This window comes from Vipera ursinii, assembly GCF_947247035.1.
Source record: "Vipera ursinii genome assembly, chromosome: 9".
NCBI classification, from domain to species: Eukaryota; Metazoa; Chordata; class Lepidosauria; order Squamata; family Viperidae; genus Vipera; species Vipera ursinii.
This window is the reverse complement of record NC_139523.1, coordinates 8,950,257-8,966,396: the sequence shown is the minus strand read 5'-3', so window position 1 is coordinate 8,966,396 and position 16,140 is coordinate 8,950,257. Positions and strand designations below refer to the sequence as shown.

General features: G+C 42.9%; 1 protein-coding gene across 2 annotated transcripts in view; it reads left to right on the top strand.

Moving 5' to 3' along the window:
- The first annotated feature begins 6,024 nt into the window (after nucleotides 1–6,024).
- The window catches only part of COL8A2 (collagen type VIII alpha 2 chain), a 48,002-nt gene continuing 37,886 nt past the window's right edge, over nucleotides 6,025–16,140 (top strand). Inside the window, exons 1-2 of one of the 2 annotated variants that reach the window (XM_083369752.1) lie at nucleotides 6,025–6,161; nucleotides 9,494–9,626. The gene's annotated coding sequence lies outside the window, so the exon portion shown is untranslated. The remainder of the gene's footprint in view (nucleotides 6,162–9,493; nucleotides 9,627–16,140) is intronic. The other variant, XM_083369753.1, reaches the window with a different exon arrangement.

Sequence of the window (16,140 nt, the reverse complement as noted above, 5' to 3'; positions counted from 1 at the left end):
ACCATACTGTGTGGTGAACTAGATATTCATTAAGTCTAGTTTATGACCCAGGTCATCACCCGATGAATTTTAACTCTGGCAATGTTATTTGTTGTATCAGGGTTCGTATCTGCAAGGAACAGGGAGGTGCGGGATTGCCCTGTGCACTCTGGGTATTTATGCAGTAATGGTGAGATGAAGTTAGTATGATTATCACTGTAATATAGGGACTTGGAGGTATTTAGGTACTTCAAATTTAGTTAAGTATGCTGGGGGAGGCATAGTTCCTCTTGGATTCCCTGGCAATAATGGTTTATTTATTTATTTATAAAATTGATTGGACACCTATCTTACCATAGTATAACTCTGGGTGGCTTACAGTCATAAAAATATGTCTATGCATTTACAATTAAAACATAATTGAAATCAAATATTAAAACCTGGGGACACATGGGAAACAAGGTTGGGGAGCTGGCTAGGTCCAACTGGCATTCTGCGTTGGCTACACACTATTTGATGAGTGCTTTGGCCTGATCATACCCCGTGCTGAGTAGAAGACCTGAAGAGGAGCCCCAGGATGAGATTTTAGTTGCCACTGCATTTTTTCCCATGTGCATTGACAGTCATCACTCATAGTTAATGGGGCAAGGACAAGGGAATAAAAGGATAGTTTGAGCCAATAGTTGAGTATAGTCATCCAAACTCTACCCTCCACTTTCATGAGGCAAATGTCTAATCACAGGATGGCATCCGAGACACAGTTTGAGACTTGAAGAGCCTATCACGGACATTTGGACTGAACAAGTTTGAATGGTACAAAACTGGAGAAGAGTCCCAGCTGGGCACCATGAAGAAGTTGTGCTGTTGGCTTAAATTATATATATAATTTAAGTGCTACAGGGATATAGTGCCCACCTCTTGTCTTAAGGAATGTAAGGATGGCATATGAACTCCTTTGCGCATTTTCAGTAGCATAGGCCCCACAGGTTTTCCTACTGCCAACAGAATGAAGGCATTTGAAAGAGGAGATCTGCTCAATCTTATTTCATCTATGCTGCAGGAGAAAACGGAGGGAGAGAGAGAGAGAGAGAGAGAGAGAGAGAGAGAGAGAGAGGGAGGGAGGGAGGGAGAGAAAGAGAGAGAAAGAGAAAGAGAAAGAGAAAGAGAAAGAGAAAGAGAAAGAGAAAGAGAAAGAGAGATACTGTAGGCTTTTCATGAGCCAATCCAATTCTTTTGCTTTAGGCATCTAAAATATGAAGTCTCCCCTCTAGTGAGCTGATTATAATTCTTGCAATCCATCATGCTTGGAAAACAAGATTCCCAAATGTCCACAGAGAACTTACCTTTAGCAGTAGCTAGCATCCAGAGGGGAGAGGAAAGCACTGGGGTGTGGGTAGAATGGGGAGATAATATTCACTCCAGAGAGGGAGGCAAATACAGCCCCTTTTATGCCAAAGTTAATAAAGATAGATGCCCTCCCTCTAAAATACTTAAGAAGAAAAGTTTCCTCCTGCACGTTCCAGCCTGATTTGTATCCTTCGGAAAGCATCTCCTGTCAAAGCAGGAAGGTAGAGCCATCCAAGAGGTTGGTGACTCAAGGATTAGGTGGAAGTGAATTGGTGAAAGATGGGCACTAGGTTTGAGCAATCTGCCTGGTCCTCTGCTTCAAGCTTCAAGAACCACACTATCTGCAGGACAGGCAGGAGAAGAAGCAACGGATGGAAACTAATCAAGGAGGGAAGCAACCTAGAACTAAGGGGAAGTTTCCTGGCAGTCAGAACAATTAATCCATGGAACTCCTTGCCTCTAGAAGTTGTGAATGCTCCAACACTGGAAGTTTTAAAGAAGAGACTGGACAGCCATTTCTCTGAAATGATATAGGGTTTTCTGCTTGAGCAGGGGGTTGGACTAGATGACCTCCAAGGTCCCTTCCAACTCTATTATTCTGTTATTTTGTTCCAGTGTCCAACACAGAAGTGACGACTTCCATCATGTGAAGATCTGGCTACTTAGCTTGGAGTCAGATGTCTTCTCCACAGTTAGGGGTGGAGAAATGGCCAAAAGAAGGGATGTGGTTGCTCTTCTGGTTCATGGAAGATTAACATTTCAAGCAACTTTTTTATATTTTTGGCAGTGAAATTAAACTTTAGCCCTTTTAAGAAATATATAACAAGATTGTGAAAAGGTAGAATAATTCAAAACATAAGCAGTAAAAAAGGGCCATGAAATATATTTTTTTAAAAAAACAAACAACAACAGTATAATTGTATACCAATAATGTAACACACAAATAAAGCATATAAAAACTAAACCGTTAAAAAAAGGATAAGATAGACACAAAGAACTCCTCCAGAAATTAACAAATTGCAATGCTCGAGCTGCTAGATTTGTAGGCGCTGGCAAGGACAGGAACTCACCCCATCGTGTGGAGCTCAGTCCTGAAACGTAGGCTGCCAGCTTTCACATGACCGGCACTTTTTACAGCTATCATGACTTATGACCATGATGAATAGGCTTCGCTACAGTGGTAACTCGAAAATTGCCTGGACTGTGGGAGACCTAACAGAGTAGACCTGACCAGCCACAGAGAAGCTGTTCAACCAGATGATGAGTTTTTTCCCCCTGCTCTCCTCTCTGTTTCCTATTGGTGAACCCCTCCATAAAATTTTTTATTTATGCCCGAGCGTATAAGGAATTTCGTGGGCCTCAAGATGTTGCATACCCTGTTAGAAAATGCTATAGGATCAAATCGTCCATTGTGGAGGTTTAGCAAACAGAATATGACAAAACAGCGTTGCTGTTGTTTTTTTCCTCGTGTGACAGTGGTTGAGGATCTGATAGCCAGACACGTGCTTGTTTCTGGATATGAATTCTTCTTTGCGGTCCATAATACCAGGTGTGCCTGCCAAAACTTTAATATTCCGCTGAGGTTCCAGGTCAAGGAATTGGTTAGCACGTTCCCCCTTCACAGGAATATGCTGGGTTTGGTCTTGCAAGACTGTTGCTTAGCTGCCCTGTGTGGTATCAGCCAAAACCACAGAAACTTTAATGTACTGTTGCATTTTCTGGAAAGTGTTGACTTAAACATTGCTGTGGGTTAGTCTTTGAAAATGCCATGAGCAATGGAAAGAGGGAGAAAAGGAATTTTTCAAAACTGAAATGGTTTCCAGAATCACTAAGGGAGTAAGAAGCGCCTTTCTCTTTGGACATTTCTGATACAACTTATGCAGAAATTGGGGTATTTGCCCATTTTCAAGGATGCATCCAGGTTTATTATTTGTTAAATGTATACGCTGCTCGTCTGACTACCCAAAGTGATTCTAGTTTAGACTTCCCTGTCAATAACAAAAGCATCTGGTATCTTTCAAATGTTGGTCGATCACTGCTATGACTTCTGGCAAATTGGGCTAAAATTGTTCTGGCTGGGAATCATGGGAGTTTTAGTTCAAGTGCAATTTTTTGGTTAGAGAAGACTCCTGGGGTCATGAAAATGATGGATGCTATTGCTAGGAGGTGATTGTAGTGGTAATGACGTAAAATATGCTTTCTGGACAATTTCAGAATTGTTGCTGGTCCACCCAACAGAATTAATGGCAAGCAAAGAAGAACATACTGTTTCACCGTCCCCATGAGATTTTTTTTTAGTAGTAGTTTTCTCGTACTAGTAAAATTGGCCAAAAAGTGACGGGATGAGGAGGGAATGTAACTTCACTTAATTCCAACTAAATATAAATGTGAAATAATTGTAACTGTGGAGAATATAATTATTATAAATTAATACAATGTCTGGGCATGTTATGTTCTTCTGCTGATTTATTAATAATTAGCATTTGGTAGACCCTTGACAGGAACTTGGGAGCTGCATCCAAGACTTGTGAGGGCCCCATTTAGCCCTGGGGTTCTGATTTGTTGTTAGTTGCGAAGTCGTGTCCGACCCATCACGACCCCATGTACAATGTTCCTCCAGGCCTTCCTGTCCTCTACCATCTTCTGGAGTCCATTTAAACTCACGCCTACTGCTTCAGTGACTCCATCCAGCCACCTCATTCTCTGTCGTCCCCTTCTTCTCTTGCCCTCAACCTTTCCCGGCATTAGGCTCTTCTCCAGTACTAGCCCTCTGCTCTTCCCCAGTAGCATATTGGACACCTTCCGACCTGAGGGGCTCATCTTCCAGCGTCATATCGTTTTGCCTTTTGGTACTGTCCATGGGGTTTTCATGGCAAAGATACTGGAGTGGGTTGCCATTTCCTTCTCCAGTGGATCACACTTTGTCAGAACTCTCTGCTATGACCTGTCCATCTTTGGTGTCCCTGCACAGCATAGCTCATAGCTTCATTGAGTTACGCAAGCCCCTTTGCCACGACAAGGCAGTAATCCATGAAGGGGGGAAACCCCTAGACTACATTTTTGAAATCTTCTGCCATGCTGATTCCCATGATGGGTCTTCCTTGCCTCTTTACCTGGAGAGGTTTCCCACTTCATCACAAGGGATGGTGTATAATGGTATGTGGGAATGACCTTGAGAGACAGGTGGAAAAGTTGGAGGACTAGGTAACCTTCATGCAAAAGATATCCCAGAAGCAGGGTGGTTGGGGAGCACCAAGGATGCATTTCAGATGGGAACCCCCTCCCCCTAGTTTCCTAGCGTCTAAAAGGAAATACTTTCAGATTTGCAAGACTGTGTTAATCTAACCTTACAATAAAGATAGTACTGCTAGCTGTGCTTCTGACTCTGGGCTACCTGACATCAATCTTGCCAGCCTGAACGTATTTTCTCCTCCTTTTTTAAAATTTTACTCTCTGGAAAACTAGGCTAGGAAACACTTCTCGTGTCTCCTCACCTATATCTATAGTAACATATACGGGCTGTCCTCGACTTACGACCCCATTGAGCCCAAATTTTCTGTTGTTAAGGGAGATAATTCATTGTGTGAGTTTTGCCCCATTGTATGACCTTTCTTTCCTCCGTTAAGGGAATCACTGCGGTCGATAAGGTAGCAACCCGGTTGTTAAGTGAATCTGGCTTCCCCATTGGCTTTGCTCCTCCAAAAGGTTGCAAAAGGGGATCACGTGACCTTGGGACGGAGCAACGGTCATCAATATGAACTGGTTACTAAGCATCTGAATTTTGATCACGTGATCCTGGGGCTGCTGCAAAGGTCGTAAGTGTGAAAAATGGTCACAAGTCACTTTTTCCAGTGCTGGTTGTAACTGAAACGGTCACTAAATGAGCTGTTGTAAGTCAAGGACTACCTGTAGTTTTATACCTGAATAGACTTCTTCCTCCTTCCCTTTTCTCTTCTGTGATCAAGGGAAGGGCTTGTCTGAGACATGTATTCATGTACTTCCTTGACCTGGCCTCAAGCCCCTCTTGTATGGCCATTGTCTTGGTAGTGCTGCTTCCTCCTTTCCTTCTGTCCAGTACAGGAACCTCTCATTTATTGTCACATTTTATTTTTTATTTATTTTATTTTAATTCCATTTATATCCCGCCCTTCTCCGAAGACTCAGGGCGACTTACAAGCTTAGCAGTAGCCTTCATTCTATGTATATGCCTGCTTATTAGGGCTTTCACACAAACTCCAAGCGGCATTATTACAAAGTCAGCTTAATTGCCCCCAACAATCTGGGTCCTCATTTTACCTACCTCGGAAGGATGGAAGGCTGAGTCAACCTTGAGCCTGGTGGGACTCGAACCTGCACTAATTGCAGGCAGCTGGTGTTACTTTAGGAGGCATTAGCGCACTGCTCCACCAAGGCTCTTTTAGGGGTGCTCTCTGAGCTTGGTTTTTTTTCTTGCAGACACTTCATTACCCAAACTAGGTAACATCATTAGTACTGCAGCATCAGCACCTTGATTAGGTAAAGAAACATCTGCAAGAAAACCGCCAAGCTCAGAGAGCACCAAGGACCCCACAGTTCAACCCTGAGCTACAAACATTCTCGTTTATTGTCACCCTTGCTCGAAATTCTAGCCACCTAATCCTTTCTCTCTTTACACTTTTTTGATGTCTCCTTTTCACTCTCCTTCTTTCTTTCTCAAACAGCCGACCAGAAAATGTTTGAGTCAATTTGGTTGCAGAGGACAACAGGAAATTAGATCGAGGACCCGTATGCCCTCTAGGTGTGTCTCCTCTGCTTCTGCTTCTCAAATCAGAACTGCTGAGCATTTCAAGTAACAAGTAAGTTAGTTCGCGGTATGGCTGTGAGTTTGCTGACATTACAACCAGTGTCTGTTACAAGTTGTTTTCACAGCTGCCAGATAATAGCGGAGTTCGCCAGGTTAACAGGATCTCTTTTAAGAGATTCAAGGGCCGTCAAATAGTGTCAGATATTTTTGGGTCTTCCAAAGCAACAAATTCGTACACTGAGCAGTAAGATTTGGTGAAAAAGAAGTCACTTATCTCTATTAAAGGTAAAGGTAAAGTTTCCCCCGCACATGCGTGCTAGTCGTTTCCTACTCTAGGGGCCGGTGCTCATCTCTGTTTCAAAGCCGAAGAGCCAGCGCTTGTCCAAGGACGTCTCCGTGGTCATGTGGCCGGCATGACTAGACGCCAAAGGCGCACGGAACACTGTTACCTTCCCACCACAGTGGTCCCCATTTTTCTACTTGCATTTTTATGTGCTTTCGAACTGCTAGGTTGGCAGAAGCTGGGACGAGTAACAGGTGCTCACTCTGTTACGCGGCACTCGGGATTCGACCCACCAAACTACCGACCTTCTGATCGACAAGCTCAGCATCTTAACCCATTGAGCCACTGCGTCCCTCTTATCTCTATTAGGATCTATCAAATAGAAACCCAATACCCTGGTAAGGAATGAATGTTTCTTGCAGGGATGTCTACAAGGGACAGCAGCCATTTGTTTAGCTATACACGTAGCTAGATATTGATAAAAAGTGTCCACGAAAGAGACCTAAAACAGGATGGATGGACAACATCAGCAAGTATTGTGGGCCCAATTGGTAAAACAAAACTCAGGACCGTACAGGTTGGAAACATGGGGAAGAATCCTTCATCCTGCAGTGGATAGACAATGGCTAAAATGATGGTGATATTTACTTAGCTATATATGCTATTCAAAGGGACGCGGTGGCTCAGTGGGTTAGGACGCTGAGCTTGTCGATCAGAAGGTTGGCAGTTTGGCAGGTCAAATCCCGAGTGCCGCGTAGCAGAGTGAGCGCCTGTTACTCGTCCCAGCTTCTGCCAACCTAGCAGTTCGAAAGCACGTAAAAATGCAAGTAGAAAAATAGGGACCACTACGGTGGGAAGGTAACAGCGTTCCGTGCGCCTTTGGCATCTAGTCATGCTGGCCACATGACCACGGAGACGTCCTCGGACAAGCGCTGGCTCTTCGGCTTTGAAACGGAGATGAGCACCGGCCCCTAGAGTCGGAAACGACTAGCACGCATGTGCAGGGGAACCTTTACTTTTACCTTATATATGCTATTCAGATTGATCCAGGTCTTGGGAATCAGCTTGGAAACAGTAAGGAGGTCTTGCTGCCTAAAATAGAAAGGCCTTAGAAAACATTGTCAAGTGTAGAGAGCAAAAGGAGGTGACCATGGAGAAACTAGACCGAGGGGGACAGTTGAATAAGCAGCCCAGGAAACAGAGAAACTGTAAGGAAACAAAATGAAACTGATCTCCTTCACGTTACAATGCAAGAAGAATGAAAGAAGCATTCAGTCAGGCTTTCTCTTTTCCCGAGCTTAATGTGTGTGTGGGTTGGCAATTGTCTAATTTTCTCCAAAGTCAACTCCAAGTGGAATGGGACAATTTGCGGCCAACTCGACAAGCGACAACTCACTGTGGGACAATTCGACGCTTCGATTTAATTATTTAAAATTTAAAATAATTGTCACTCCCATTTCATTTTTGTCCCTCCCTTAGAATCCTTTCTTTAATGATTCTATTCCACTACTTCGTCAATATTAATGTAACTCTTGTCCCATGGCGAGCTCTTCCGCGGTGAGTTGGCTGTGACCAGTTGGCTGTGGAGAGTTGTCCTACTAGAGAAGAGGGAATGGTTCCTCCCCAGCCTTCAGGGACCAGGAGATGCAAGACAGCTTGTGATCTTGACTAAATGATTGGTGACTCGTGTCAGGTTACCCTCATAGCAAAATTGGCACATAGCGTGTTGCCTGCTGGAAGGGATAAATAACCATTCTCGCACCATTGCTGCTGAGAACAGCCTTAATCTGGCTTATGTGACAGAAGCTTTGAAGTGGGACGTTCAGGTGGTTGGATTTTTGACCCTTTTATTCTTGCCAGGATGCCCACAAAAGGCAGGAGCATGAAAGAGCAGAATCAGAGAACATACAAAGATATTGGTTGCAATGTCCAGTTCAGGATCGATCCCAGCATTATTGACTTCACCATTGTCTGCCCTGGCTAAATTCAGATCAGAAGCATCTGGTGTTGGCTGTTTTAGGGTGGCTTTCAACAGATACATCATATTGGTCGTTATAAGGAATGGTATAATTTGCAATCGAATGGAGCTTTCTGGTGGTGATGGTTGTACCAAGGAGAACAAATGGTCCGCAGTTTAACAATCACTTGTCTGTTCTTCACTTTTGCCCAGAGGTCTGTTCTATGCTCTTTATAATCCCAGTTTTGCTTGTTTAAAGTCAAGTTTCCTTCAAGCTGAGCTTAACACTTGGCGACTGTAAGGACATGTCACAGTCACTTTCATTGCAAGAGTGTGGAAATAGTTTACCACTGGTCTCTTCTGGGATGCTTTGACCATCTCCATACAGCCATCATTTCCCTTGGCTCCCATCCAAGCACTAACAAGGCCTGATCCTGCTTAGCTTCCTTCCAGTTAAATGCTGTTCCTGTTGAACTTTCGATCAAAAGCAGACGCATCGATCATCCTTCTAGATTCTTAATAACAGAATAACAGAGTTAAAAGGAATCTTGAAGGTCTTCCAGTTCAATCCACTGGTTAAGCAGGAAACCCTAAACCATTTCAGACAAATGGCTGTCCAGTCTCTTCTTAAAAACCTTCAATGCTGGAGCACCCACAACTTCTGGAGGCAAGTCGTTCCACTGAATAATTGTTCTAATTGTCTGGAAATTTCACCTTAATTCCAGGTTGCTTCTCTCCTTGATTAGTTTCCATTCACTGCTTTTTGTCTTGCCTCCAGATGCTTTGGACAATAGGTTGACCACCACCACCTTTTTTTGTGGCAGATATCTTTCTGGATATATATAAGGGTGATGGGAGTTGTAGTCCAAATATTCATTGAGACTCTTACTCTTACTCTGGTGTGAAGTTCAGTGGATTTTTCTGAATGGGGTATATTTATATTTGGACTGCTTCCTTGGGAAAAAGTGGAGGCAGCATACTCTGAATGGCCTCAATAAAAAAAGGAAGATGTTATTAAGAAATTTCTCCTGTGATTACAGTGGAATGGGGCACAACCCATTATTTTAACCTCCTGTAAAAGTCTCACAGAGACTCAAGAGTCCACTCAGGTCTGCCATGTGATGCCTCTTTTGCTCCCTTCTAGGATGATGACTCTGTGGCCCTGGTCTCATGGCCTTTAACAGGCTTCCAGAAAGACCCTTAGAGATGCTGTGAAACTCAACTTCGAAAACATTTGAAAAACATTTGCACGTGGTCTTGCTGTACCAAGACTTCAGGTAAAGCCACTTGCTTAGCTGGTATTTATCAGGAAGATACTTTACTTGGAGGGTTACTCATTGGTTTGGCTTATAAGAAGTCCAGGCTTGATTTTAGAAAAATACCAGTTATCAAAGTAGAGAGATTAAGCTTGATGGTTTGACCCATTGATCTGACTCTGTACGAAGCTGGACTTGATCCTTGTATCGAATGAATGAATGAATGAATGAATGAATGAATGAATGAATGAATGAATGAATGAACGAATGAACGAACAAATGGGAATATATGCTATTTGGCCTCAGCAAATGGCTGCATCAAGAAACTAGACAGAACACGGTCAGGCCAGGCTATTCAGCAGTCCTGGGAAATTAAAACAAAATCCAAAATAAGAACATTTCTGTACTGCTGCTAACCCAGTTATATGCATGTAGACATATTCAGCCCAAACAAGATGCAATATAGAAATGATCTTATTTTGGGTTTTGTTTTAATTTCCCAGGATTGCTGAATAGCCTGGCCTGACCCTGTTTTGTTTAGTTTCCTGATGCAGCCATTTGCTGAGGCCAAATAGGGTATATTCCCATTTGTTCGTTCGTTCAATCATTTGGACAAGTTTTTCAGTTTCATGATTTTTTTAAAAAAAATTGCACTGAACGTTTTCAGGAAAATGTGCGTGTCCTTTGTGCCCATGTGTGCTGATATATCTCTGTTTGTGTGCATGTGCACTTCTGCACAGTACAATTATACATAGATGCACACAGTTCTCTGGGTTTCAAACCGCATTGCAAAACATTTTGAAATGCTAAAATGGGAACAGTGTGGTTTCTGTTGGGGCGGATAACACAGGTGGCCTCTCAATCACAAAGGGAAGGTTGTTTTTTCCTAATTTCATTAGGATCGCTTGGTGATTTCCTTCACTGTCTCCCAAAAGACATACACCAGGCTTCCCCAATTTGATTAGGGAATTCTGGCAATTGAAACCAAGCCTATCTGGGGAATAGTAAGCAAGGGAACTGAATAGAAGGTTTGTTTGGCGAAGTAAAGCATTCCTGAAGGAATCAGTGAAAATTCAGCATATTGGAAAGCATAGCATTCATTTCCAGATCCGTCTTTATTTCAAGGGCACCTTTGTACCCTGCATGGACCCCATAATCATGGCAAGGAAATAAAAATGACTTTGTCATTTCTTGGGAGATGTTCTGCTTGCCCAAGAAAACATGGAGATAGTGATATAGAAAACAACCTGGGAAGTAGAGGAGATAGGAAGTGACCTTTCTAGTCTGTCCTTATTAGTCTTTATTATTATTCCATACCCAGCATAGCAGCTCCTTCATGAATACGAGAAGTTCTCCATGAAAGTTCTCCATCGCAGCTATGGCAGTCATTAGTAAACTTCTGTTTGTCATGGCCATGAGGCCTAAGAGGGCAATACGGCTACAAGAGCCTTGGTGGAGCAGTGGGCTAATGCCTCCTTAAGTAACATCAGCTGCCTGCAATTAGTGCAGGTTCGAGTCCCACCAGGCTCAAGGTTGACTCAGCCTTCCATTCTTCCGAGGTAGGTAAAATGAGGACCCAGATTGTTGGGGGCAATAAGCTGACTTTGTAATAATGCCGCTTGGTGTGTGTGTGAAAGCCCTAATAAGCAGGCATATACATAGAATGAAGGCTACTGCTAAGCTTGTAAGCCGCCCTGAGTCTTCGGAGAAGGGCGGGATATAAATGGGATATAAATAAATAAATAAATAAATAAATAAATAAATAAATAAATAAATAAATAAATATTAATAAAGACTAATCAGGACAGACTAGAGTCCCCTCCCTCCCCCCGTTTTGCAACCTCTCTTGCCACAGTTGGTAAGTGAATCCCTGTAGTTGTGAAGTTAGTAACATGGCTGTTAAGTGAAGCTGGCTTCCCCATTGACTTTGCTTGTCAGAAGGTCGCAAAAGGGGACCACGTGAACCCGGCACACTGCGACCGTCATAAATATGAGCCGGTTGCCAAACATCTGGATTTTGATCAGATGACCACGAGGATGCTGCAACAAGTGTGAAAAATGATTATAAGTCCCTGTTTTCGGCTCTGTCGTAACTTTGAATGGTCACTAAAATGGACTGTTGTAAGTGGAGGACTACCCCTATAGGAAAAGCAAGCAGGTCTGCATTCTCTTCTGCTGGCTGGAATGGATTGTTTCCTCCTGACATTAACCAGGCATGACCATTCTTCACGTCTTCGTGTGACGGTCCAGATAACAAAACCCCCTTGTTTTGTATAATTTCTCCTGGTCTTATTTTGATTCCTGCTACTGTCTTGTGATGTCATTCTTAAGTCGAGAAAGAAAAACCTGACTGGCATCCAGCTAGTTTTCTCCATGGCTGAGCATGAAAGCCCAGAACTCTGATCCACCCATGACCTTGTACCTGGAAAATTACACTCGCCTGAAACCAATTTCCCTGGAGGAAGGTGCTCCAAACCGCAGGACTCAGTCTCAGAGCAAAGAAGGATGCCACCGGCAACTCTATAATGAGCTTAGCCTGATTGAAAACTGGCTGGGTTCCAAGCCGATGAAACGCACAAGGGGGATTGCTATTTCCACCACTTAGTAACATGCAGCCTTGGCACTTCCAAGTTTATCGGTCAAACTAGATACAAGTCTGGTTGAATAGGGGACTCTTTAAACAGTCTTTTTTGGTGGAGGTGGACTTTATCTGAGACTCCCAATGGAGGATTCAAAGATGGCATTGTAGAGTAGGAAGAGATTGTAGAGGCCATCAAACCAATCTTCTGCTCAGCACAGGATCCTTTGACTAGAGCACCGACCGGGGTCAAACTTGATTGTGTCACGTGACCTATCACTTTTTTTCCCCCTTTGCGGAGCTGGGGTAGGCATGGCCTGCACGTTTCGTCTTCTGAGCTTTCGGACCCGTGCTGGAGCCCATCCTCAGGGATGGAGAGAACTTTTCCCTGAGGAGGGGTTACAGCACAGGTCCGAAAGCTCGGAAGATGAAACCTCTGGTCCCGGTGACCAACCCAGATTGGATCCTGCAACATTACCCCGGGTCACATATATTCACATTCCTTAAGCTACACATGTTCCCTGGGAAATGCTACATGGGAGAGACAATGAGCACATGTATTAAGCAAGGAAGCTGAACGGAAGGTTTGTTTGGCAAAGTAAAGGATTCCTGAAAATTCAGCATATTGGAAAGCAATTTTGGGCTCAGCTGTGGTCAAGGGCTACCTATATGTGCAAATCTCTTCCTCCTTCCCTTCTTAATGAAAAGAAACCTACAACCCAACCTTGTTGTGTTTGGCGTTTCTCCATGCCTCCGCTTCCCTGAGGAGGAGGAAACATTGTGCATTGTGAGGTCACGTCATTTGGCCGAGTTGGCCAAATTGACACTTTTAATCAAAGACATTGACAATTTTATTTCTAAGTGGGAGTCACTTTTGGACTTTTTGCAAGATCCTGAGAGAAATAAAATTTTGATTCTGGGATTTGACGACTAGAATTCTATGGAATTAGAGAGGTAATGTAGACTATGATTAATTTCAGAATAAGAGTTGGGTGTTTTTTTTAATCTATATCTGTAACAAAGAAAACTGGAATACCTTTTTTTTCTTTACTTTTTTCCATTCTTCTTTTCTTAGCACTTTTATCTTGCTTTTTGTCGGATTCTTTCTTTTCTACTTTCTTTTCCTGCTTACTTTTAATTCATATTTTTGAATTTTAATAACATTACATGACGAAATGAGATCTTGCTACTTGTGCTTTAACTTAGCCTGGGTTCATCTGGTGCCTGAATAGATGACTGGAACAAATAACATCTGTTGAGCTGTTTTTAATTTAAGGTAAAAGTTAAAGGTTTCCCTGTCCAGTTGTGTCCGACTCTAGAGCGTGGTGCTCATCTCCATTTCTTGGGCAAGGGAGTCAGCGTTGTCTGAAAATACTTTCTGTGGTCATGTAGCCAGCACAGCTATATGCCAAAGATAAATGGAATGCTGTTACTTTACCACCAAAGTGGTACCTATTTATCTACTTGCATTTGCATGCTTTCGAATTGCTAGATGGGCAAGGAACGGGAGCTCACCCCTGTTGCACAGCATTCAGGTCTCAAACCCGGGCTGTCAGCTTTGCAGCTGACAAGCTCAGTATGTTTAACCACTGAACCATCATACCCCATTTTTAATTTAAGTTGGATTCCATTTTTAACATGTTACACTGAAAAGTTATGCTCCAGTCTCCATATTGCCCCTTGATAGATTGTCCTTATGCCTCCGGATCATCACATAGGCCCCACTGCCATCTTGGAAAATAAAAATGAAGGCTTCTGGAGTTCGGTTTGGAAGTGTAACTACCTGCCTAAAAAAGGTCAGCTCAGGCAGTATTGAATTTCCATGGAAGAGGAATTTTTTTGTGTCCTGGCAAATGGTCACTGTTTGCAAACAGCCTCGCCCCCTCCCTTCATGGCATCCATTTTGTGAGAGTGACCACAATATTCTTTCAACCCATGCTTATGGGTGCTGAAGTTGAAATTTTAATTTGAGTTAACTGGTAATTTATAGGCTGTCCTCAACTTACTACTGTAATGGAACCTGCCCATTACGGTTGTAAGTCATGATGGTTGTAAAGGGAGTCATCATATAAGTGATCTGATTTTATGACCTTTTTTGCAGCAGTCATTAAGTGAATCACCATGGCCATTAAGTGAATCCACGGTTGTTAGGAAAACCCATTGTTTGCAATGGGCTGCTTTTGCCAAAAATTGGAAATAAACACCAGTTTTCAGCAAAAACATAAATCATGATCATATGACAACAGGATGCCACAGATGGCCAGAAAAGGGGGTCAGTTGCAGAGCATCCAATATGCAGTCTCTTGAATGTGGGGCGGGGGGGGCAGCCATTGTAACTTTGGAACGGGGTCACAGATACGAAGGTCCACCTTAACTTGCAACAGTCGCTAAGCAACCAATTGTAACTGGAGGATTACCTGGAAAAGCTCTCTGAAGGGGTGGAGTCAAAGAATAGAAAACCTGATCCAAGAAAGATAAAAGGATTAGTTGCATTGGAGGATTTTTCCCCTTGTTTGGAGCTATCCAAGGTGCTGAAGGCCAGCCAGCCTTTCCTGCCTGATGCAGGCATCCCTTGAACCCCACAGGTCAAGACAAATGACCTACAGTGAATCTGAGTTCAAACAAATGCAAACACAATCCCAGATGACTCCTATGGTGTCTCTTATAGAGTTAGTAGAGTTGGAGGGGAGTCTTAGAGGTCATCTAGTCCAGTCACTGCAAAATCGGAGCATCTCTGACAGGTGACAGGTGTTTTGAAGCAAAGGAGAACTTTATGCGTAGTGAGATACATCTTCTCTCCTGGGCCAGGCATAAGACAGAGAGATGGCAGTCAGTGATGTGTTGTAAGCATAGCTAAAGAGCACGCCTACTGGTAGCTTCTCCTACTCTGTATTTTGTTCATTATTTTTCTTTTCTCTCAGAGAAATATTTGTGTGTGTGGAAATCAGGTCCGCACCTAGGCACCGCTATAGACACCTCATGCAAATTGAAGTGCAGTAGAGGCAGAAACAATCACAGTTCCTAGAAGAATCTCCTACAGTGCTTACAGATAGACCATAACCAAGCAGACAATTGGGATCGTAAGTTGTGATGGTCATTAACCTGGTCAACACATGACCAAGATTAATCTTATGACCTTTTTGTGGTGGTCATTAAGTGAATCCTGTGGGCAAGCAGATGCTGTGATCATTAAGTGAACCCATTGTTTGCTATCGAGTCTCTTTTGCTGGAAACTGGAAGTAAATTCTGGTTACTGAAAAAAATTGTAAATCACAGTCACGTCACCATGGAACACTGCAAAGAGACATAATTGTGGGTCTCTTGCTGATTGCCCCAAAGGCAATCATTTTTCTTATTGAAATGTGCTGAATACACACTTATCCCAGATATTAACCTGACTGCAGGACTCTCTGTTTTCCCCAATGGGATCAAATACATCCTTGGAGCTTTTTTTTTTCCCAAACTGAAGCACTCTGCTCTAGAATAGTTTTTAGCTCCTCAAAATCTTGGGCCAGACCCCTGAGATCTCCAAAAATTGTTACAAAATTATAGTTTTCATTGGCAGATGATGGTGGAAATGATGGAATTCCCGATTGGAGAGTGAGTAAGTGAATTGTATTTAATATGTATACTACTGAATGAACAATTGAGTGAGAATGCCTATGGAATTAAATCACGTTTGTACTACTTTATTCAGTACTCTGCAGGCCAAACTCTGTCTCCTTTCAGAAGCTTGACTTGGAAAAATAATATCTTTATAACTGGAGAATTTTATCCTTCTTGCTCTAAGTATGGTAAATGCCTGGTTCAATATGAATTTGCAATGCCTTATCTATTCTATCAGCTGTTGCCACAATCATTGAAGGCTCTTTCCGCACCCATGAGGACTGGAAGCTTGCTCCCTCTTTTAATGAAAAAAAAAATGATTGAAAATAGTGACTTCTTTCTGTGGCTAGT